We start from the raw sequence: 26,401 nt of genomic DNA on the forward strand, positions 1-26,401 counted from the left end.
ACAGTCATATGCAAAAAAGAGCCTTTTTTTAACCTGTGAGTGTTGATGAGGTTTTGGTGAAGGTAGAATTTAAGAAGGGGGCGATAGAATGGAGACACTAGAATCATTTCTCCTCCATGCTCTGCCCTGCAGCCCAGGGTCAAGCCCCCTGCGTTTGGGAGGGTGAGGTCACAAACTGACCCAGCTGCTAGGGCAACAATAGGACTTTGAGCCAGCAGCAGTAATATGACCAAGGTTGTAAGTTTGCTCAGAGACATTGAGGAGAGACTGCACTTGGGCCTAGTCCCGGAAATGAGCACCATGAGAATGAGGAGTCTGGGACAGCACTGCTCCTTACCTTGAACACTGGAATTGCCATGGTTGGGGGTGGAGTGAGTCTCCTCCCAGAGGTGGGGCAGGTCATAAACCCGGCCAGGGAGAGGGAGCCGGAGAGGCAGGACGATAGGGTGGCTGCCTCAGGGGGACTGCTGCGCCTGCCAGACTGTCTGCGGACATCTACCTAAAGATACTTTTTGGGACTTCCAGAAATAACCAAGAGTTACGAAAAAGGAAAACTAAGTTAGGTGGAAGCTGTTAATTCAGCAGACATTTGGGTTACCCTTCAACTAGGAACACCCCTTCTGGGACTATTTTGATATCTAGCTCTGACTTTGTAAGTTACTGTTAAACTAGTGGTTTCCTAATTAAAATATAATTGTCTCTTGGGAAACTTAATTAAAATACAGATTCCAAAGCCCTAACCCCAAGATTATCATGTTAAGGGCCAGGTAGGGTCCAAGAAGCTGCGTTTTTAATCATCACTCTTTTAATGCAGATAATTTCAAATATACAGCGTAACCCCTTGCTTTTGCTTCTGAGCAAAATAACAGTTGCTTCTATTCATGAAGAAATTCACCTTCACATGATCTAATCAGGTCAGTATATTAATTCTAAAAAAAAAATTTATACACTTCCCAATTGCTCTTCTCAATTCTTAAGAATCTTCCCAAATAATGTTTTCTAAATTTGATTAAATCAGACTTTAAGGGTTTAAAATTTTGCAAAGAAAAACATCACACCACTGGAGGGACCAGCACATATTCAATCAACAAAATATTACAAATCATTTCCATTGGAATCAGTAAACCAACAAACCAATTGTAGCCAGATTAGCCAATCAGGAATATAATGAGCTAAATTCTTCCCTATTTTGAAGGGCATATTAATCCAGGTAGAATGAAACATGACAAAGATGATGTAAATATGTGTTTCTACTCTTCATTCCTTTCTCTGTATCAAAAACCCACAAACCCGGTCTTCAAAATCTGTCTATATGACCATAACATAATCCAATAAAAATGTTAGAAAATATTTTTTCTTTTTAACCTAGAAACAAAGAGTAGTTTACCTAGTCACTCATTCACTGAATAGATCAGTTCTGGCATTGTTTCAAAACAGTAATGGCAAATTTGGAGAAATAAAGCATAGTGTTCATTATTGAACTTGCAACGCAGAACAAGATACACCAATGTCAGATAAAATGTATTGATCTTGCAACAAGAAAAAAAGGACATAGATTCCCAGTATCAAATCTCTGACATCTTAATTCTCAATCCTGCTTTTTAATTCCATAAATCTAGCTATTTCCAAGAAGAGCATAAGAGGTTTTTTTCCAACTTTGTTTGAGGCAAGTGAATTTTTTCTTTTATGTATGAATGAGCAATGTCCTTGATCAAATGGACACTTAGATGAAAGACATAGTGTGTGCTATGTGGTAGAGCAATTTCAAAGGGCAGTGGGCCCTCATCCCAACTGAAATGTTGTAGGTTACTAGGCTATCATGATGATTACAAAAGGTATGAGTTGAGGGACATTTTATGTCACTTATGGCTATAATTTCAATATTCATATTATACTGCCATGCATCCTAGTGCCAAAGTTGTATTTCATCATTCTACTAGAATACTTCACAACTACCTAAAAAAATTAAGACAATCCAAGAGATGTGTAACATTTGAATGCTTACACTGAAAATGGTTATAATTGACTAAAATAGTTGATCTGTTTATGATTATTGACTAGCTTCGAAAACATTATAAATCGTTCAAATACTTATTCATCTCCCACACTAAAAATTCTGATAGATAGGGGCCAGCTCCATGGCACAGCAGTTGAGTTCAGTGCACTCCACTTCAGCAGCCTGGGTTCGTGGGTTCAGATCCCCGGCACGGACATATACCACTCATCAGCCATGCTGTGGTGGCTCACATACAAAGTAGAGAAAGATGGGCAGAGATGTTAGCTCAGGGTTAATATTCCTTAGGCAAAAAAAAGAGGAAGATTGGCAACAGATGTTAGCTCAGGGTGAATCTTCCTCAGCATAAAAAGAAAAAATCTGATAGATCATAACTGAAAATTAAAAGTGTAAATCATATGAAATATGTTAACATAATCACAATCTGGGCTCACAAGGTATGACTTAGGGGTGTGTAGGTTTGGAGAAGCAAGAGCAAGGAAATTGTGTTATGTAACTCACATGGTGTCAACAGCCCCTGTGATAGCCAACCATAGGATGCTGTGGATGTGATGGCCTGGGAAACGCTAGGAGAACAGAAGCATCTCCTTATGACTTATGATGTCATTGCTCTGAAAACAAATAGCATTGGGCTACTCAACGTGATTGACTTGCCATATGTGCTGATTTAATACTGTGCTAGCGATTCCACAAAAGTTTATTACATTACAATACAAACAGTCATACAATACCATCCTCGGCAAAGTCTCTTTCTAAACCGAAAAGAATTAAGCACATCTGGACAACACCTTTAATTCATGTGTTTTTCAAAAGATGATGTATACAGACGCGAATTATGCTAATATTATTTTTCTGCACAAAAATCCATTGTAAATAATGTAAATAGCACATCAGAATAAGAGGTTTTTAATTGATATTTTCATACAATATTTTTCCTCTTTACTATATTCCATAGCCTGGAGGAAACTGTACAAACAGTGGAAAAACAGAAAGAAAAATTAACAAATTAAGAGGGAGACAGCCTGCCAGGCTTCATACGAACAAAAACGGCAGAGCGTTTTCCTAGAATAGTATGGTACACCCACTTGGCACTTTCCTCATTCGGGGGGAAGGAATAGCATTTTCTCAGAGGCATATTATGGTAGTAACCTGCACAAAATTAACTTGACCATAGTACAGGAGAGCTTTTTGTCTAGTTGTAAAATGTTTGTTATTTTGCTAAAATTCTTATAGGCAGTGGTCTTGAATTTTTCTTGAAATAAAACAAAACTTTCAAAGAAACGCTTCACAATTACAGTGTACTGGGGACATCCAAAGATAGAGGAGCAAGGTCCCTGCTCCATAGACATTCAGTGTCTACTAGAGGAGAGAGAGATGCACACACAACTGACAAGTGTCACAACTGTGACAATGCCACAGGCAGACAATGGAAGGGGCTTCCGTAGAAACGGGTAGGATTTCTGGAAATAATTCTATCTTATTACATCAGGAATCACTGTATTTGGATGAGTCATAAAAGGGAGAGGAGGATTTCACCAGGCGATGATGCCTGAAGACAACTTTCTAGTCAAAGGAAACAAGAGGAGAGAAAAAGGCATAGAGGTCTAGCAAAATGGGCTGACTTGGATAAGTTATAACGTAAGAGTATAAATGAGGAGGAGAGGGATCTGAGAATCAGTGATGCCAACAGGCGATAGAGATCCTTAAAGCTGCATTTAGAAGTTTGACATTTATCCTATTAGGTTACAAGAAGGCACTGTCTATGAGACAATGAGTTTTATGGAGAAAAGAGAGCAAATAAGATTTCCATTTCGCGGGATGAAGCAAGGGTTGAGCTAAGGATTAGGATGAGATACAAGGTGGGAGAGGATGGATGGGGATGGTCAGGGATGTCACAAGAATCAAGGTCAGGTAGATCTCAGGGTGACATCAGGGTGTCTGGTGAAAGTGATCCTAATAAATGGAAGGAGCTTTGTCATTTGATTCTCAACCTGTCCCCACACCACAGTCACCACATCAAATGGGTCTCTTCATGCGATCCGTGTCAAGATGACTGTAGCAAATTATTATAACATTTAAAGAAAACATTGTCTAATAGAGGATAGATTGAAGTAAGGGTTCACCAAAGATGACAAAACCAACTAGGAAGGAAGAGTGGTAATAAAAAGGGAGGAGGATTTGTAGTATATTTTGCAGGTGGTGTTGTTCAACTTAGTGACACAGTGAGTATGAGAGGATGAGGAGTCAAAGGGGACTCCAAGGTTCCTGGTTTGGTGACCAGATATACAGCTAGACCCACAGGTGTTCATGTGACAGAAACCCAATTCCAACTAATCTGCTTAACCAAACAAATTATATATAGACGGCGTGCCTATAAACATGTTAGCACACCTTCAAAAAGGAGTATTGCTCTTCCCTGTAGACAGGAGCTCAGTCTCACAACTTACAGCATCACCCCTACATAGAATACACATATCTTCCATTGCTTTCTGGATGAGGACCCAAGTCCTTGACATGGTCTACAGGACACTGATGGTCTGGCCCTTGCACCCTCCAGCCCCGCACCTGCCCCTTGCTCTCTCAACCCAGCACCATTGATCTTCAGTCAGTTTTTCAAAAATGCTTTGCCGATGCCTTTGCCATGACCTCACTGGCACCATCTACCCCAGACGCTTAACCTTGTCACCTGTGAACATGAACTCACCCTTTAGCCCTCTTCTGTTCTGATTACTTTCTCAGAGAACCCTTCCTTGGCCCTCCTGCCAGTTTCCTTGGAAATATATCTTTATAGAATTTCATTCCTCTCCTTGGAAGCAACTTTTACAGTTTGGGACAATACATTCAACAGTGATATTATTTAGCATTAGACTAAACCGCAGAAGATAAGGGCTCTGTCTGTTTAGCTGTCCAATTTATCCCTCAGCAAGTAACATAGGTGCTTGATAAACCTTTTGAGTAAATAGTGAATGAATGAGTGAAAAAATCAGCATGGAGGAAGATCTGTCTCCCGTTAACACGAGTTCAGCCTTGCCATTGAGGGGAAACTCTCCCCCACCCAACTTGCCCACACCATGTTAGACGAAGAAGCATTGGCTCCATCTTGTCCTGACCAAGGTTTGGCTGTGTTACAGGAGACACTTTGGGAGCTGTCACTGGTTGTTGTCTTTGCTATCCAGAAGGAAGAGTGCCAGATTCAGGATGCCAGCTCTGATTAAATTCTTTTGATTCTGGGCTTCCCTCTGACAGAGAAAGGAGGAAAGGGGTTTGCTGGTTCATGCTACCGCTGTGGAAAGTGAAAATACAGTTTTCATTCATTAGAGACCACGTCTACCAAATAGCACTTAGAACTCTGCAATACCGTCTCATTATAACATAACAACGCAGTTTCAAGAGAATTCATCACTCTTTCCTACTTCATTTGGCTCCTACCATGACCACACAGCTTTTCAAAACTCTGTCGTTCTGGTTTCCAAAATTCACTTGGAACTCCAACAGAGCCTTCCCCTCCCAGCGGTTGGAGAATTAAGGCACGAAACACATGGAAATACAATGTTCCAATCCATCTAATTAATGCATTAAGTCCCTCATTTGCATAGTACAAATTTCCCTTTATACTTTCAGTTGCTTGGCAATTGCTTGCCTCAAGAAAATATATTAGCAGTTTAAACACAGCTTAACAATAAGAGAAATAACAAAGACATCAGTCCTATTTCAGAAAGCATATTTCAGAAAGGAAAGGGAAAATCCATCATAAAAGAGGACTTCAAATCTTAAAGTAGCTGAATCACTTGATTTTGAAAAATAATTTAACCATAGTAATTAAAGTAACATCTATTACGCTGGCAGGCAGGAGGGGCGTCAGTCAATGTCTGTAGAACAGATGCTATCAGCAAAGGCGTGCAGCATCTCCCCAAACATGTCTTTGTTATAAAGGACACAGAGATTGAAAGCCCCTCTGGCTTTACAAGGCAAGAGGACAAACAGATCTGACTCCAGAGTTACTTTAACCTAAGAACCAAAATGCTCCCAAATAGGGGTAAGATTTTGAACCAAACTTCACAATGAACCGACAAAGTGCTATAAACCATACTGAATCATTGGAAAGAGGCAGATGGGCGGACAACTTTGATCCTAAATTAATCCCAGCTTGTGTCAAAATGCCATGTGCTCTGCAGGCTTCTGGAGGGAGTGGCTAGCAGAGGTGGGCTGCGCATGCTCTTCCAGGACAGCTGACCTTTGAATGGGAAAGCTGATATCCCTCCCTGCATCGTGCTTCCTCACCATGTGTGCAGAGGACTCCCCAGAAGTCAAGGCAGAAGGGACAGCATGATCTTTTCTAATTCAGATTTTCTATAAAAACAATAAATGCAAAGTAGCATTCAGATACACATGCCATTGCCCGTGGTAAAGCAAGTGCTTTTCAGCTCAGAGAACCCTCACAAGAACAGTTCAAAATGCAGGATTGAGACTATGTGATGAATATATTGAAAGCCCACCTCAATGAATCTCTCACATTCTTTCACATATTATCAAAATTCAGAAATACATTTCAACAATATTGCTTTTCTGCAATGACATTCACAATTTCCAATACTTTTAAATAGCACATTAAAAGACACAGAAAACTTTTGAGTATATATATAAAATTCCTACTGATATTCTAAAAATACTAGGAAGTAGGAATTTTGACTATCATCATTTTTCAGGTAAGTGCACTCTTTCAGAGAACTGAAACTGTTTTTTGTCCAACATATCAGAACAAGAAAGTTGCAGAGTTGTGATAAAATGAGATCTATGATTCCAAATCCAAGCTCAAGAGGAGGAAAAAATTAACACCTGAGATTAGGTTATACTAAGCGTATGCTGGTAGACTTCAGGCACATGATCTGATGTGTAGTATGTGAAAATCAATATAAAATGGCTTATTTTTCTACCGCATCACTAAACTGAAATGGACATTTTCTCAGAATGTTGCTTTTTGGTATATATATATAAATATTAATAAAACAAAGAAGTAAACTGTGAGATGGGGGGATAAAAAGAAGTTATGATGCCCCAACAAGAAAAATACACCAAATCAAGACAGACAAAAACATCAAACAGCAGGAATATTGGTCACCAGTTCCTGACTAGTCACCCTAGTTTGAAAGCATCGGATTCAGAGCCAAATATTTGGAGGGCACCTAATAAACTGTCCTTTCCTTCGATAGAATAAGAAGCAGCTGTGACCTAAGAAGGCCGCGTTTCCTGGGACTGCTGTGAGGGACAGCTCCCAGCTCCTAAAGGCAGGCACTGAGCTGTTTGAGGAAATGTTTCTACACGAGGTTTGCAGGTTCTGATTTAAGTTTCCCAGACTCCAATTTTGGAGTCATCTGCAACTTCATTCTCTGATTCTTCACATCTCAACAGTCCCCAGATCCTCTTATATGAGTCTCCCATTGCCTCCTGGTTGCCAACCAACCAATGATCTCAAAACCTCCTTAGATTTCTTCTAAAACACCAGAATCAACTCCTAAGCGTCATCCCTACGTTTCAGTCTCCCAGTACTGCTCTGATTTGTCACTCCCCATCAAATCCCTTCAAACACCTGACGGAAAGACGCAACATCCTTAGTCTATCACGGAGCCTTCCATCATATGGCTCGAACCCACCTTCTCCCCCACTTCTGCCCTCATATGCCTCATGCTTCCCCCAACCAACCAGACTTGCTACCTCCCTCACATGCCTGTTTATCCTCCTCTTTCTGTCACTCCTGTTCTTCTTGCTACACTACTTCCTTTCACACAGCTTCATGTGTCTCAACTGGACCTCTCTTTGAAGGCCAAAAGAAATTGCTACCTCCTCCATCAACCTTTCTCCGAGCTTGTCCTGCTGTCCAGACGCCTCCCTAATCTGAAGTTGCCTAACGCTTTATGCAGCACGTTATGCACAGAGTTAAGGGGTGTGGTTACCAGTGTACAAAATCGTACTGCTCCCCCACTAGACAAGTATAGACCTGGTATTCAGCAGACCATGTGCAAATCCAGTGGTATGCTAGTAAATGCTTAACAACTAGCTCTTCATGGGGGAAGAAAAGGGCCCAGATTTGTAGTGTTTGCCAGTTTCTGTGGTGTAAATACTCCCATCATCACCAATTTCAAGCAGCCAACAGGCTATCCCTGAGTGTAGAGTTGGAGAGAGACAAACAAAAGCGCACCATTATGCAGTATTTTCATTACACAGATAAAATAGACATAACTTCAAAAGCAGAGAGAATAGTAAAATGCAGTAAAATAATTAGGAAGTGGTAAATTTTGAATACTTTTGTTTTCAAAATATAACTTATGTAAGTTTAAGTTTATATCATTTAAATTTTAATAATGGCTATGCTTACTGATCAGCCACAAAATTGTTGGAAATTTAAAAATCTGTTTTTGTAAGCTAATACCCAAAGACTCTAGCACAGAAATCCCTCTTCCACACCTTCGCAGCTCCGTCTGACCTTGAAGAAACTACTTTACTTCTGGAGCTTTAGTTTTCTCATCTGCAACACAGTGATACGATATTAAGTTAGTGAAAGGATAAATATCTAAGACCATGCCTCATAGATGGTTAGATCTCAAAAAATGGTAGTTCACATTGCAGTATCATTAGTTCCATTTTTGTAGACCCCATAGCACTTAGCACTGTATGGTTTTTTTTGTAATAAGAGCTTAATATATCTTTGCAGGATAAATCAAGTTGTACAAATTAAAAATTTCATTTTATTCCTAGACATCTCTTCATGCGTAGACTTTAGGGAGGACAGCCAGACTATATTGCCACCAGGGCATAGGGGCTGCCTTCTTTTTTGTCTAGGAGTAAATCAGTGTCCACAATGGGGATGCAAATCCAATCTGGGAGACTGTTACATTAAATCCAATGGAATTTGTTTATGGAACCAACACAATGTTTCCAGAAGTTTCATTTTTCTAACAGGTGGTCTTTGAGTACAGGCTTTGATTCATGCTTCACTCATAAAAGCCATGACAGACTTTGACCTTGAGTGTGAATAAATATTTCATATTTAAAATAACTTTTTAAATCTGTAGGATGCTTTGGGTCCAGTCACCAAAACACAAATGCTAAAGGCGTGTTTGCTTGTAAAGCAGATGACCTACCTCAATGAGAACCAACTTGACATAATTTCTCTTTGCACTGAGAAAAGTTTGACGTGGTAACACTTGCAAAACAATAGCTTGTTCAAATTTTATAATGAAGTTGCTTGTTGTCAAGTTCAGCCAGAGTTTCTTGCTCTGGAGGCACAGAGCCATATAAGGAATCTTATGCCCTGGACTTTTGAAGTCATTCCCATTTCATAGCTCACAGTCTCTTCTGCTATACTCATCATCTATTTGCACCCATTCTTCTCAGAGTGCTTGCATATTGCTATAGCACTTCGCTTCATCAATTATTCCATCTCATGCCTCATGTCTCCAATTTCTCTTCTGCTTTCTTCTGTCACTCTGCAAACAAGTTCAAAGTTCCTTTAACTTAACCCTGCACAAACACGCACAGAATCCCATTGGTCCTTATGTCATTGTTCTTCTTCCTTTCACCAAAAATTTTCTTGCCTTTTTGTGTTTTTAAGGACTTATCCATGTTCATTACCTCTCTTTACTCACTCCCCCATTATCCCTACACTCTATGAAATGAGTATTTTGGTCTCAATACTACTGGAACTCTTTTGGTAAAACAAGCCAATGCCTTCCCAAACTCACAACACACTGGCCACCATTCCATTCTCATCCAGGCAAACCTCTGCAATATTTAGCACCCTCTGTTCTGGCCCTCTTCTTTTGTCAGTCTTCCCTTATTAAAATTTGTTATATGACTCAACTATTACCAGTTTGCAAACGACATCTCTGTTCATGTCTCCTGTCCTCATCTTTCCACGTTCACATTTCGAGCTGTGGACTAGACTTTTCCAAATGAATCCTAAAAACATGCTTCAAAATAGAACACAGCTGCCTCTCCTCCAAAAAAAAGAATTGTTTAACTCTATTCTACTCCTTGGTTAATGGCATCGTTAATTACTCAGGAAATTGAAGTATCTTTGATGTATCCCTTCATTTCACAACCACATCCAATCATACATGAAATCCTGGCAAATCCCCTGATGGAATTATGCCCCTCCCCCTTCCACTCCATTGATACACTCTCATGGGCTCTTCATCTTGTCCCATCTGGACTTTTTCAACACGGTCTTCTGTATCATAGATTTCTTCAGGGTTTTCCTTTCCCAATCTGTCAGACACACTGCTTTCAAAAGCCATGTTCCTAAACCAGAATGTGATCATGTTACTCTATGCTCACAAAGTTCCGATGACTTCCCACCAGGTAGGGAGTAAAGTACAAATGCCCAGCCCAGCATTCAAATATTTATTTGGCCTTTACCTATCTTTCGAGTATTGTTGTCCATTATCCTCCACGCCCCAGTACCACCTATGTTTGCCATAATGCTCTACTCCCTGTCCCCAAACAGACCCTTGCTCTTCTCCTTTCACCCTTTATCAAGCTATTTTCTTTGTCTGCAAGGATTTTCTTCTTTCCTCGTTCTCCCTCAGTTTATCTATTGGAGAACTAGCTCAACCCAGCTTTTCCAGAAGCCCTTCAAATCTCCTAGTTGGAATCAATCTTTCCTCCATGAATGCTCAATGCCCCATGGCATTTTGAACTGAAGTCTATGTGAATCTAAAGCAGGTCTATTTCTTTCTTATGTTTTTGTCACTCGCACTACCGCCAAAGTGTTTTTCACGAGATAAGGTCCTTAAGAATCTGATTGAGAACCTGTTAAAAATCCTAACCTGTAATTCTGCCAATCCAGATTCACCTGTCCTTATTGTACCTGTAACTATTTGAAGCAATAAAACTTGTGCTTTCTGCACTTTTCTTTGCAGGCTTAGTCACTTTTACAGTACCTATTTCCTGGTCGCATATTTATTTTGTGGTCAGATGTTTTACGATAAATTGGGCAAATTTCAGAACGCAGCCATTCCAGCGCCTGCAACATCTCAGAGTCCCTTGAAAACCTCATGAAACTTAAAGACCCTCCCCCCGGCAAAGCACAGAAGTAAATACAAACATCTCTATACAATTTCAGAAAGTTCGCAGACACGCCCCTCCCTTTCAAACCTGTTGACAGGACACCTAAGAGGTCGCTGAATCTCAGTTAAGAATCCTTGCGCTAGGGGGACGTTTACAGTTATTCCAACTATAAACACAAACAAAATTCCTAAAGCTGCTTAAAACTAACAAGAGGACTGAGAAATTAGCAGTTAGCACGATTTAGAGATCTCCTGAAATATCAGGACAGGCATATCTCACCATTCCCCCAGAATTCTAGAAAAATCAGGAAACATATTTTCTTTTAAATATCTTATTACAAAACATAACATTTTTTAACTAGTATGCTAGTTCAGTTTCTGAAGAATTTTATGAACTCCTTATGGGTAGTTAATATTAGTTATTAGTTCTAATTAGTTAATATTTACCTTAATTAAATGATCTCTAAATGCAGGCAAAAAATATTTTAGAGCTAAAAATTAGAATGGTACTTAAAGCATTTGCCCTTCTTTAGGCTAGCCTTTCGAATCTGAGGGATATACTTAAAAGGAGTCATAACAAAAACCATTTTAAAATATTCTTTGACACAATTAAGTTATAATCTCATCAGCAAATTACAAAGTAAAAATTCTATTTAAAAAACTAGTTATTACACTCTATCTAGCAAAAGCTTGAAAATCAGTTAGACTCTTGCTGTTTGTAAATTTTGTTCCTCAGTCTTTGTCGATTGTAGAACCTCAAGGGGGAGACATTTCCAGTTTCCCTTATTCATTCGTTCTTTCATATAATCATTCGTTCAAAGGTGTTCATAGAAATTTTGCTTTGTATTGACATGATACTTGGTTCTAGGAATACAAGGTTGAGGAAGACAAGTTAACTCCTATTTTCACAAAGTTTATTGTCTAGTAGGGAGAAGACAAACAATTATTTTAAAAGCACAATAATTGCTAGGAGATCACAAAAGGCAGGCTTCTGGGCCAGACTGCCACGTTAGGGAAGTCCTCCTACAGGAAGTGGTCTCCAGGAGTCCCAGGAGAATCAGAGTAGGAGAGAGATGTAGGGGAAGGAGTGGGTCTGTCTGAAAGCTCAGCCATGAGAGGAGGTTGAGACGAGCGGAAAGAGAAGGGAAGTTTCAATGTAGCTGCATCCACGTAAAAAGGGGGAGGAGAAGGGATGAGATGGGAAAACAGGCAGGAATCTGATCATGAGCATCTTGTGTCAGAGCTTAGATATTTTCTTAGAGATAATGGGGAGCCTCTGAAGTATTTTAAGTCAGGAAGTCACATGAGTAGATTTGTCGTTTTAGGAAAATCATCCTGACTTCAATGAAGAAAAAGGACTGGATGAGATGGGCAACAAGATTAGCCCACTGCTAGAGTAATCTCAATGAAAGGTGGTGATGGCCTGAAGTGTCATATTGGTGGACAGCCCTGGGCTTGAAGTCAGGGGGCATGGAGAGTTCTCCTAACTGGGGTAATCTTTAGTTCCAGTGGTACTCAAAGCTGATCAAGAGTCAACTAGAGGATCTGGAGAAACGGCCAGCCGCCGTGCTATGCCCCTTGCATTATTTATTGGTGACTTGTAAGCTGATGAGTTTATGCTCAAGGCAGTCACCAACCCATCTTGGTCCACTCTTGACCATTGCAGCTTTCGAATCCAGCAGGCCATCTCACAACGGGAGACGCCACATAGCAGCCTACAAACAAATTCAGCTGGTGGCCTTTTCCAGCAGGGATCAAATTATCCACCTTTGCCTCTTACGACATTCCTAATAAGCTTATCCTAAGTGTGTCTTCAACAATTTTTCTTGATCATTCTAATCAGATATGATGTCTCATTCCTCTGTGTTCCCAAAGAACTTTGCACTCTATAATAACCTTTATCATTTTCCATATAATAATATAGTTTTTGTTTAAGTTTTATTGAGGTATAGTTGATAAAAAAATTGCACACATTTAATATATATACCTCGATGAGTTTGGACATGTGCACACACCTGTGATACCATCAACACAATCAAGGTACTAAACATACCTATCACCTCCAAAGTTCCCTTGCGTTCTTCTGTGAGTTTTGTTGTTATATGCTTTGTGGTAAGAACACTTAACATGAGATCTAACCTCTTAACAATACAGTATTGTGCACTTTAAAATATGTTAACTATAGGTATAGTTTCTAAAGTCCTCAGACGTGTGTCTTGTTTTTGTTTTTTGTTTTTGTTTTTTTTTTTGCCTAGAGTAAGATGTAAGAGGAGAGGGTGGCCCCAGGAAAAACATGGCATCCAAACTCACGTTTGAAACAGGCTATCCCTTCTGTGAAGTAAATATCAGTGAGTTAATTATGTGATAGTTTTACTTGATCCATTTTTTAAATTTGGTATTGGATTTGAAGTGTTTTTATTGCATGTTATATGCAGAATTCAACAAAATACCAGAAAATAAAAATAGAAAAAAAACAGCCTATATCTTTGCATGCAAAGATGAAAATCAGGATGAACCTTAGCTCAAGAGAGGAGCAGAGATGGTAGAATATCACGTTGTCACATGTGGAGAAAAAGCAACACTTAATTTCCAGATTTTGCACTGGGACTCTAAAGCCCCAGAATAAAGCAAATTGTACTCCAAGGGAACATAGAAGTAGGAAGGTGATGGGTTCATGCAAATAACCCACCGGAGGCAAAGAAGAAAGGGCCTTAAAGGAAGCAAAACATCGGCGCAGTTACGGGTGTAATATTTACCATATGTCCCATATGCTTTCAAATTACAAAAGTGCAACTCTTTCCCACAGCCCATTTGCAAGTGGACCTGACAGCCGAAGCCCACAGAAATCAAAGACTGTAATCTACTATAAATTCTGCCACGCTAGATGGAACGAATATCTGTCAGATTTTTTTACTTAAACTTCTCTTTCTTTAAGAAAGCAGCATCTGGCTCTAAACTGCACATTTAATTGAAAAATCCTTTAATAATAGCATTAATTTTCATCATTTTGCATTCCAGCAGTCTGTGACAAGGAAACATGCTCTGCATGCTGAGGCAGCCGGAACGCGGAGGAGCGGGCAGGGCGGAAGGGGAGAGGCCAGGGTAGCTCGCTCGCAGCAGCCCTGCCCCCAGATAAAATGGGGCGCTGGGCACATGTTAGGATTAAGGAACCAAAGTTCAGGGTTTTTTTTTTTAAATTGATGATATCCTTCAAACAGGACAATGCACTTGAAGCTTATCAAAAGCAAACTGGGCACTTAAGGAGGATCACCCAGCAGTGGTGACAAAGTCCAAGGACCTCAATATCCTTAGACAGGAGTTAGATTAGACGTTCCACCTCAGTTTTTAGGGATCTTATCTTTGTGTTCTTTTTTAACCCCATCTCAGTGCTTCTCTTTCTAAACGGTGTGTTCCCTGCCACAGAAAAGGCAAAAATGGGAACCCATCAGAGTAAATGAGCCCCACATGCCCCACCTCCCAACCCCGTCCCTGGTGGGGTCACAGCAGGGTATGGAGGAGGGTCCTGCCAGCCCACCAGCAAATTCCTCGTTAAAGCTTAGAGACTGACTTAAAATGGACGAGTAACCGTAATCCAGAAGCTGAGGCTGTACGCAGGGATGCGCTAAGGGAGGCCCTGCGTGATGCGCTGGGCGCCCGGGAGAGGGGGGCACATAGACTAACAGCATGGGGGCGGGGTGGGAGGGGTAGGCAGGAAGCGAAAGAGATTTGAAGAAAGTGCCCTTTCTAGCGAGACTGGGTAAGCACAGAAAAAAGCCAGTCTTTTGTTTGGCCTCCCCAGTGCCTGGGGAACTCGCAGAAGATAAAAGGCCAGACTTTCCCCCTTGAAGACTCCAGGGCAGCACTTTTATTTGTGAACCACACACCCTGGGGTGGGGATTCCTCTGCTGTTGCCATGACCAACTGCCTGTCACACTCGTTACCTCCTGTCCTCCCCGCCCCCCACTCCATGCCAGCTTAGCATGGCCTAGATTTTTACTTCTCCATTTCAGGAGAGAAAGAACTTTATTTCTTTGAGTTTCTAAGCAGATCTAATTTTAAAGTCCGTTTCCCTCGGTGGCCAAGCACATCTACACAAAGGGCAGACGAAGAATATTTTATTTTTGTATTCAGTGCCTTTCAGACGTTCCTTGTTGTTTTATTTAAAGCTATGTTTGGTGCATTAGCAACGCATAACCTAACTGCTTCACAAACACTGCAAAATGGAAACTGAAGTAGGTGGCCCCCAGGGTGGGGGGGGAAAAAAGGAAAACAGACAATTCTCTGGGACTCAAATATTTTCCTGTTATTTCACAGAAATTCTAATAACTAACCAAAAATGTGTTTTTCTTTTTTAAGCGGTCTATGGCCTGACCCCTCTTCAGATTTAATTTTATTACTAATGTTGGGTGACCAACTAATCCTTGTACTACTCAAAATCTCATTAACTGGCTGAAAAAAATCAGCCGAGTAGACTGTGCTTGGCTTTCTGCTCAACCTCAGAGAAGCTTGAAAGTTCAAGTCACCAGGTGATGACATTAGAACTGAGATCACCTCAACCAGCCTGTCCTCATTCAGTCCATCGCTCAGCTCCAGACTATAAACCTCGTGGGATGTGGGCTTTTCTACCACAATATTCAGAATGACTAGAACAGTCCCTGGCACATAAGAGGTGGTCAGTAAATATTTCAGTGTGAAAAATTGAATTATTTGTACATGAGAGAGATCAAAGTCACAAGCTAAACATGATAACATGATACAGCTTTCTGGAAGATATTAGGAGAAAAACATTTGTTTGGGGATTTTTTTTTTTTTTTTTTTTTGGTGTGGAAGATTAGCCCTAAGCTAACATCCGTTACCAATCTTCCTTTTTTTGCTTGAAGAAGATTAGCCCTGAGCTAACATCTGTGCTAATCTTCCTCTATTTTGTATGTGGGAAGTCTCCACAGCATGGCTGATGAGTGGAGTAGGCCCACACCTGGGATCCAAACCCACCCAGGCTGCCAAAGCAGAGCACATGGAACTTTGACCACTCAGCCACCGGCTGGCCTGTGTTGGGATTTTTTTTTTTTTTCTTTTTTTAAAGATTGGCACCTGAGCTGTTGCCAATCTCTCTCTCTTTTTTTTTATTCTTCTCCCCAAAGCCTCCCAGTACATAGTTGTATATTCTGGTTGTGAGTGCCTCTGGTTGTGCTGTGTGGGACGCCACCTCAAAGTGGCCTGATGAGCGGTGCCATGTCCACCCCCAGGATCCGAACTGGTGAAACCCTGGGCCACGGAAGCAGAGCACATGGACTTAACCACTCAGCCACGGGGCCGGCCCTGGGATTTTTTTAAATAAGACGTTAACTTGTATTTTGTTTTCTCCCTGTATATTAGAGATCTCTTTTCTTCTCACCAACTCTGTATTGTGGACTGAGTCTATTTTTTCAAGGGCTACACAAGGTCAAAGTCTAGCAAAAACCAAGCATTTTGTTTCCAAAAATGCCTAACAATCAATGGAGGCAAAAATCTCCTTACAACAACGCATGAAGAAAGATTTTCTTGAGATTAGAGATTCTCCAGGCTGGCTAGGAGGAGGCTGGTAAGACAGAGCTTTATGGATCCTGGATGCTTGTCAGAGGCAGAAGGGTGGAGCTGGTGAGAGCCCAGGGGGCAAACCACTCGAGATGGTTCCAGGGAGACGACACCAAGGGCAGCCTGGGGAAGATGCCTGTGCACCAAATGTATGACACAGGAGCCCCAAAGTCAGCTGGATCTGGCATGGGGGCACAATCACCCTCAGGATAGATGGCAGAAATCGATTCATACATGGTCCCCCACCCAACCCTCCTCAAATTCCCTTGATATGGGTCTAGAAAGGTGGGAGGGGAAATCAGACACTGAGGTCAAGAGATCCTGCCAGCCACGCAACAAGAGGCCCTAAAATTAGTTTACAGAAAATCAAGTGTTCTTTCTTTCTTGCATAAGTTGAGTTTGTGGACTGAGAGTCACTCCAAGTATACATGATGCTTGTTTTAAAGCAAGCACAGATGTACTTTATATTTGTGAATTTATAAAAGGAAGCTCATACTTCAAAGAAACATCATGCTCCTTTGGGCTATGACCTCTGCTCATTTGACTATAAGTTTGACAAGGTTTGTTTTGCCCATGATGTATCCCCAAGGCCTGGCATGTTACCTCACTCAGAGGGCACCAGATAGTTGTTGAATGGATAAATGCGTACACAACTTCCTCCGCCATTTGGGATAATTCAGTAGAAAATTTTCAGATACTTTCAAGAGGATGTCAAATGTGTGTACATACTGGGCACTGTACCATTGTCTACTTTTAGAATATGATTTCCTTTAGGCAGATTAGTATCATTAGCTTGTATAACTCTTACTGATGACATGTGTCTTAGTCTACTCAGCCCGCCTAACAAAATAGCACGGTCACTCAGATTGAGCAACTTAAACAAAAGTTTGCTTTCTCCGAGTTCTAGAGGCTGGAAGTCTGAGACCGGGGAGCCAGCATGGTTGGGTTATAGTGAGGACTCCCTTCCTGGCTTGTAACAGCTGGCTTCTCCCTACACCTTCCCATGGTCTTTCCTCCATTCCCTCTTCTTCTTGAAAGGCCACTAATCCCATCATGAGGGCCCCACCCTCAAGACTTCATCTAACCCTAATTACCTGGCCAAGGTCTCATCTCCAAATACAGTCCCATTGGTGGTTAGGGCTTCGACATAGATTTGGGAGGGCTGGGGGAGACAAACATTCAGCCCACAACATGAGTACATAAAACACCCACTCCCATTCACTGCTGTTCTATTGCAGCCAGACCCTGATCCTTCTCCCAGTGAAGAAAATCAAAACTCCATGCCTTTCATATGTTGGTTGGTTTGTTCTTTCAAGCCATCCTGTATCCAAATGGCTTTATAGTAGTCTATCTTCAATGTGCCATTCTTTTCTCCTTTTCCAACTATCCCCATACGTCAGTACTGGACAAGACAGATATATTTTTCACGTATTAGTACAGACATGTTATTAGTTTCTTTTCAGAACAAAGAGTGGAGAAAGTGACCTGTGCTCCTTGAGCAAACAGCTGAGGGAAAGTTAGGACACGGGTACAGGTGGGGATAAGGGTAGAAGTATTCGCCCCAGTAGGACCTGCATACCTCCAATCAGAGCACTGACCATGACCAAGAGACAAGGGCACCATCTCAATCCACCAGCACAGCCCCGCCGCACACACCAGGCCAGGCACATGGCATCACCCCAGCTCATGGCCTCCAACAGAACCACCAAGCAGTGCGGGTGTCATCAGTAGTGGAGACCTGCCTCCCATCTTTCACCACGACAGTTCCACGGCCTTTCCCTCAGCACACACCTTGACGCTGCCTGTCTCCAGCCTTGCTGCTCTTTTAAACTTGGTTTTCTTGGTCTGGTGTAATCAGACCACAGGCATTTGCATTTAAAATATGTCTTTTATCCACCTTTCCCCATCATTCCCCTGCATCTACCCCCATCCTAGCCCTCTGCTCCTACTAGAATTACCGTCAGTTTCCACACCATTGGTCTTCCTGCCCCGGTCTCTCCCTGTGAATCCATTCTTTACACCTCCTCGGGGTTGGTCTAATTAAAATCCTGCATCTGTTCTGTCCCTCTGCTATTCAAGACGTCTTAATGGCACTGACTAAGGAAACACTCCAAATTCTTCAAACTAACTTTCAAAGCTCCTTCTTCCGTTCATTCAGTCAACAAATTGTAATTCTAACGGCTACTGGTTCCAGATAGAGTTTTAGGTCCTGGAGACTCAGGCAGGAAAAGGGACCAAGTGCCCTCCCACTTTGTGGAGATCTAGATTCTCTGTGATGACAGGGCTGAAGTTAGAAACACACACCAAGCCCATGACCGTTTCTGAGTTTTTGCTCATCTTGCTCTCCGTTCTTCCTGCCTCATTTGCAATACTTTTAAATTCATCCTTCTCTTTGGAGTACGAGGACAGTCTGGACATTGCAGTGGGGCACCCAGAAATGTAAGACATTGTGTCTGCCCCCAGGGAGCAAGCAGCCTCTCAGAGGGGCTCCTTGCCCACAACAGGCTCACCATTCCAGGACCAGAACGAGTGTGAATCCTCCAGCATTTGCTTTTTCACCCCTTTTTCTTATTGGACTTACTGCTCATTTTAATAAAACCATGCTTTCTCTCCACTAGAATATAAGCCTCTGCCCACAACAGCATGGACCCTGTTGGGCTGATGCCCGGCTCTCTACCCAGCACCTAAACCAGTTTCTGTCATATACTGTGTGCTCAACAGGTATTTGTGGAATAGATGAGGGAAGGAGTGAATTCATGAATTGCCATTCTCAAATGGTGCCATTGCAAATACATTCGATTATGGGAAAAAACCCGACGTTCCTGAGAACAGGAACAGAGTATAAGATTTATTCAGTGTCTTCCTTTGTATCTAGTATTACACACAACATTTTCCCACAGATACTTATTGAATTAAATGACTGTAATCTCTCCGTGGGAATGTCTACAAGTCATAATGATAGTAAACACACCATAAATATTAGCTAAGTCCTAGATATCATTCTCAGCATTCACCTGTCTGATTTTGTTTAATCCTCACAACAACCCCTCGATGTGGATATTGCTGTTGTACCCATTTTACAGAAGACAATGCTTAGGCACAGAGCAATGCACTGAGTCCAAGATCAGTTACAAAGTGGAAGAGCCGGTGTTCAAGGTGCAGTTGGCTCCCCCACTGTACAAGCTTTTCCCAGTATAATGGCAGACAACCACTGCTGTAGCCACAGGTTCTTCCTTCAGTCCACAAATAGTTCTCAAGCACCTACGACATAATGGCACTTGATAAGCTGAATGACTCGAACTGTCTGCTTTAAAGGATGTCACCTCCTAGGGAGGAAGACAAGATTTAGTTCAATGAGATCAGGCCCTAATGAAATCTTGAAGGTGGAGAGCCCAGGCTGAGAGACACATCTCTGACCCCCTAGGAGAGGTCAGATGGTTACAAAGCCATATCTAGGCTTCATCTTGATAAAAATGTCTAACACTATGCAGTTGAAAGGCAGTAGACATCCCAGGCCGTAGGAGCAGCTCTTGCAAAGGCCAACCACCACAGGAGCATGGAAACTTTGGAAGTGTTAGAAAATGTACCACCAGTTTGGTATAGCTCAAGCTGAGCGCACTGTGTGAAAGGATTAAGCTATAATTAGAGGCAACGATTACAAATGGACATTTTTGTGTGCCATGAAAAGCATAGGGACTTTATCTTGATGCATTTTAAACAGGAGAGGGATGTTGCCAGAGATGCCTTTTTGAGAAGTCAGTAGGGTGATGTGGGTGGGAGGAACAGAACACCTGGGACAGGCAACTACTGAGGAGGACACAGACACAGGGAAATGTTATACATGGACAGCAGGAAGGGAAGAGAGGCCATAAATAAGGGTTTGTTAGGAGGATGGGTTATCTGACTTAGTGACTAACTGCCGGGCTGGAAAGGAAGGAGTGAGGGAACACTCAAGGTTTCCGGTTTGAATTCTGAATACGTGAGAGCTCCTTCATTTGAGCTGGGAAATGCCTTCTTGAGCTCAAGAAAGGAAGATAGTGCTTTCAGTTATGAAATGTTACCATCCTGATGGTGATGGCCTTTAGGTTATATAGATGACATCTGGAGGTTAAGGGTGACTTTTGGAGTCAAGATACAGAGTTTGAAGTCATCAGCACATAGGTGGCCGTTTATAGGGCCCAGTGCAGCCCCTCATGCAAGAAATACTAAGCATTTCAGGAAAGTGATGGCAGAGCATTAAGCGAAGCTTAGGGCTCTCTGAGAGGGGGGCCCTGTGTGACTGAACAGGTCACATCCTCATGAAGGAGGGGAGAAGAAATGGAGACAAAACAAACGGAGATGTAGGAATTGCTAAAGGCAAAGGAAATGCTTTTGTGGATGAGGGGACAATGGCAGTAAACTCCAGTGCAAACGGTCAGTAAGTGTAAGTCACATGGAGGCAGAAATCTGTAATGTCTTAATTATGGGCATTTTCTCCCTTGAGGTTTTTAACCAAAACCTGCAGTAGATTACGAAGTTTATTAAATTCCAAGTCAGAACAGACATCAGACCTATTATGTGAGACTTCCAAGAGAGTGGAGTAATTTGTACTCTAACAACAGCTAGTATATGTAGACAACTAAATGCTGATTCTTACCACGCAGTCATGTCTAGTTAGTGCCACCGAGGACCAAGCCCAGTGGTCTGGCTCCCAAGGGCCCCACACATGGCATTAAGGGCTCGGAGGACTTACCACGGTCCGAGGTTTGGCCCTTAGCTTTACAAGCAGCTACTCAGGGGCAGAAGCACATTTTCCAAGCTCATTAGACTAAAGTATAAAGCAAGAATGCCAATTTAATAATTTCAGAGAAATAAAACTGCCACACAGACTCAGCATGACCAGCACATTTGGTCCCTAAGCTTAAGCTATAGGACAAATCAAGTCATAGTCAGGAGCTCCTCACTGAAGTACCAAGGAGATTGACTGCACTCGGACCGGGTAGAGCTGTGTGCTCAGCTCACTATAATAAGCCAGCTTACTCATTAACTATGAGAACTTACTGCTGCAGAAACCAAAATACTTGAAGTTGGCAGACCTACCCAGGGAAAGCCAGATCCTGATTAGAATGTTGCTGTGAGCACAGACTCAGAACCACGGGGTTAGAAGAATTGGGCATTTTAATGGTATCAGGCGAAGATGCATCAAGATGTGCACTTGCAAGAAGAGATGACCTCTTCCATTAGGATCACAACGCTGGAGGCTTCTTGGCTAAGGCCGCTTCCATCAGCATTGCCCCTGGGACACTTACCAGTGGAAAAGGACACTTGAAAGTTTCTCAGCCAGTATACCACTCTTCTCTGGAGGGGTGCTATCGACATAAGCATGTGAGACTCTGAGTCCATCAGACTCACCAGTTGTCTAGCAGAAACACTTTCCTCTAGATATGGATATGAATTTATTCTGGTTTAGAGCTCTGTTCTGCAGGCTCAGTAGCCCTGTAGCTTCCATCAGATGGTCATTTTGCTTATCTAGCCTTGGCTTCGTTAGGTGTTGATATCACAGCTGAACAAAGGACAAGTATATTTCCTTCCTTTCCAAAGGAAGCTGGGAGTGTCTTACTGTGTCCTCTAATTTAAAGACTTCAGAAATTAAGTGCAGAGTAGAGGCTCAAAGCCTTGCGTGCTGGATCCTAGCCCATGTTCCTTCCTCGGAAGACACTCATTTGCCCTCCAGTTAGGCTTGCTAAAATGTTTTGCTCCACAGTCTTTTCCAACTCTCAGAATCTCTGGTCCTGGAGGATTCTGACCAGGGTCTGTGAGTACGAGTGATTATGGGGAAGGAAGTAACAGGGAGAGTCTACGCTCAAGTGCTTGTAGTTTTTTTAGAACTGTATCCTCGCATTCTGATTTAGATTTGAACCCAGCTTCTGGCGTTTTTGAATCTTAAGTCTTATTTTAAGTTATATTGTCATTTTTACATCTATTCACATAGAGCTAGGGTTAGCCTGCCCTTCAGTTTTCCCTTTCTCCCCTTCAGTCCACCTCAGTGGTTTTACCAGTGTGAGCTCCAGACCAGCAGCATGGCCTCACCTGGGAACTCCTTAGACTTGCCAAGTTCCAGCCCCGCCCCCTAGAATCAGACCCTGGGGGCAGGACACGCAGCCTGGTCACCAGCTCTCCACGGGATTGCTCACACTTGGGTCTGAGAACCAGTGCTCCAGCCTTTGCATATTTTACTGAACACAGATTTTTAATAAGAAAAGTAAAACGAGGGCAGTTTTAATAATTTGGCTCTTGAATGAAGTTGTGGTGATCTTTAACTTTACTAGGTTGTAATTAGTTAAAATAAGAGCTTAACCAAGATAATCTGCTTGTTTTCACATAAAGAATCCCTGACCCACATTATCTTAGGCAGAGTTAATGTTCTAGAAAAGTCAGTTGACACTGTTTGGCAAGGCTCAGGCCATTTTCTGAGAGGTAAGGTAGATCAACAGGTTTAAAAGGAACCTGACTAGATGGATCAAACGAAATAACGGAACGTCCTCTAACTCCGCTTTTCAGCATCCCTTCTCCCAAACCTGAAGTCAATACACTGATCTACATAGTTTGATATAAAGGTCAAGCTCCAAATAAATGCTACAAGGTTTCCTCTTTCAGTGTCATAGTTGCACCCTTCACAAATAGGAAGACAAAAGTCCTCAAAGAATAAAAAATGTGAATGACATAAAAAGGAGTAATTTAATATCATGTTAACTCATTCTAGATGATACAAGGTAGTGCCGCATCAGGCAAAGACACGGTGTAAAGTGCTCCCATATGATTTCAGAGCCATTCACACGGGAATTCCAGATCTCGTAACATCAACAAACCAGATGAACCTCATCTACTTAAAGTAGAGAACAGTGAAAAGAACAAATGTCTTGTGAAGAGTGGAAATGAGAACAATGTGTGCGAGGTCAAACAGTGGAAATAAGTTGCGGATGCTGTGCGTGAAATAATTATTTCTGCAGTGCCATTTCTGCATTTAGTTTATAAGCATGTCAGGGTGTGCAATCCAGGCATATTTCAAAAAAGAAATCCTAATCCACATGACGTGTGGAGAAAGTTGCCGCATACAAAGCGAGCTCCATAAAAGACTTATTAAAATTGAAACGCTGAGAAGAAAGCTCGTCTGACCAGAGTATACACATGTAAGATGTGCCTGTAACTCATTTAGGCCCACCAGGAGCTTTTATGAATACTTTTTTTTGACTATTTGATAACCTAAAGGGATTATGAGATAGGAATTTATTTAAAAAAATAAAATGAAAGCAAGCTCCTATGAAATTTAAAATTGCTACCACAATGCACAACAGTAAAATGTGCTCTGGTTTTACTAGGTTGATCTTACATGTTCTGGGTATTTATCATTTAGGTAAATGATATATGAGGTGCTGTACTAAAGCTAAGGCTTTTTCTCCCCTCACATGAGTTTCTGAAATAATGAGCGATGGTATGAAGAGTCCTTAGGTACTTAGTCACACAGAGAGTTTGACATTGCAAAAGGAAAGAATTCTAGGACTGGGTTGGTGGTATTACAGAGTATAGAACTGCAGCTCAGGCTGGTAAAGTGACTTCTCCAAGGTCAGAGTTCTGTGCATAGTTAGATCCAGGACTTACCGCTCAATCTAGTTACTAGATAAGCCCATGCCGTCGCCTTCAAAGTAGTCACTTAGGACAGAGCTAAGAGGAGGGAAGGTTGGATACCGACTCCCTGCAGAACAGCCTCTTAGCGAGCCCCCTGCAAGTCAGCATGGACCAGTGCTTAGGAATCACTCAGGGTCAAGGGCTGAGCTAGCAGCTCAAACCACAGTTTCTGCCACTACAAGTCCTGAGCTTCAGTGCCCTATTCACACCAGTAGAGGGACTGGGGCATCCTCAATCATGCTGTCCAATGTTGGGGTCCCTCCTCTAGCACCCCTGCACTGGGGTCTGATGTCTGGCCGTGCCAGATTGCTGGGCACTGGCTTAAGAGGCAATGGGGACCACACCCCTCTGCTGCTCTAGTCTCCCTAAGTTTTTGGAGAAAAATCCCCATCCTATCCCAGCAGACCTGGCCTGTCAGCTGCCTGCACATTCCCACTATGGCTTCATGACAGTGTCATCCCCATGATGCTGCCATTACTCAAAAGCATTTCCATGTTTGGCATTCTTCTTTTGAATCATTTCCTAAGCCTTTCTTTGGAATATTGTCAGTGGTGGACAATCTTCACACTTTGTGGGTTTTATTTCTGGAAGGGGGAAAAAAAAACACACACACACACACACAACGGCCATACAGAGGCAAGTCTGTTGACTAAGGGTGAGTAATCAAGCTGTGCAGTGCTACTTGGTTGAAATAAGTGCTGTACTCAAAAAGAAATACAGGCATTATGTTATTTAGTTCATAAAGTGACTCTGAAGTCAATTCCAAGAGATTTAAGTAACATCATTAAACAAATTCTAAATCTCAAGGAAGGTGTTTGAAGGACAGTACTTATCTGCATGGATAAGTTTTGAAGTTTTGTTTAGAAATACTTAAGAGTCTACCCACATTACAAAGACACACATGATAGATTAACTATTTAACTCATCCATTTGTATCCTCCTCATTGCGCTATATGTTCCATACACCTACCTACCTGCTTAGCAAAACAGAAGATATTGACACCTTGAAACATTAAAATAAGCTTCAATATTGAACCATGTAATGCCTCTGTGCCAAAAAGATACATTAGACATATTGCTCTTACCAAGTCCTATAAACTCAAAATTTATGACAATTCCATGTAATGCTTTCTAAATCTGTGCTTCAATAAATCCCAGTGCAAACATGTGACAATGCAATCAATAATATTTACAAAGACTTTTCCATTGGTTATTTGTTAAGCTACATTGTGCTCTGAGGTTGGTGAAATTAACTAGTCAGCCTGTTGCCTCATGACTGCTAAAACAATATACCGGCCTGCCATTCCACACGGGGTTCCATAGTCCCTACATCAGAGCTCTGGAGAGCAGCCACAGTGGCTCCCGACTCAACTGTTCTCATATTCTCCATTGCATTTTCCCCTCTGTGGTTTTATGGGGAGCAGAGTCCTGAGGAGTGGGTGACAAGCGAAAGAAAGAACACAAATATCAATTGCAATATAATTAAAAACATCAAGTCTCCTGAACCAGAAGTGGTGTTAATAGAAGCAGCTAAGTATCAGACATCAACTAAGTAAATATAGTGAATATTAATATCCTCCTTCTAAGGAAAAAACTTCAATGGAGAAAACTCAATGGAACTTCACTTTCAGTACTCTCAAATTTCTTAAGCTACTTAGTGTGCAGCAATGCCTTCCTCATTCTTTTTATATTTACTTTCTCTTTTCTAATTTCCATGTTTATCTTGCATATATCAAAACCATTAATCATTTGCTTTGTGGTATTATACCTTTTCCTTTGACAGTAATATGATACCCTTTTCTCTACTTGTATATTGCATAAATTATATATTAATTTATACGGTTACATATAAGATTATAACTTTATTAAAAATACATAATTACACTCAAATGCTAATGATACTAGTGCTATTTCTCATCACTCATCTTCAGCAAATGAGAGCCATCTATGTTGACTCAGAAGTGAAACCCAAACAATTCTATTTTACTTTCTCATTCTTCTTGCAGAAATAGTATAAGTAACTACATTTCCAATTAGAGAGAGCAACTGCCATCTCCAATTTATTACCCAAGGTGGTCATAAA

At 41.6% G+C, this 26,401-nt stretch overlaps 1 long non-coding RNA gene across 1 annotated transcript in view; it reads left to right on the top strand.

Moving 5' to 3' along the window:
* Nucleotides 1-213: 213 nt before the first annotated feature.
* LOC139076527 (uncharacterized) overlaps nucleotides 214-26,401 on the top strand; it is a 41,438-nt gene continuing 15,250 nt past the window's right edge. The window contains exons 1-3 of the long non-coding RNA XR_011528245.1: nucleotides 214-389; nucleotides 815-914; nucleotides 7,225-7,338. This is a non-coding gene — a long non-coding RNA (uncharacterized lncRNA). The remainder of the gene's footprint in view (nucleotides 390-814; nucleotides 915-7,224; nucleotides 7,339-26,401) is intronic.

The sequence above is a fragment of the Equus przewalskii genome, chromosome 16 (assembly GCF_037783145.1).
Source record: "Equus przewalskii isolate Varuska chromosome 16, EquPr2, whole genome shotgun sequence".
NCBI lineage: Eukaryota > Metazoa > Chordata > Mammalia > Perissodactyla > Equidae > Equus > Equus przewalskii.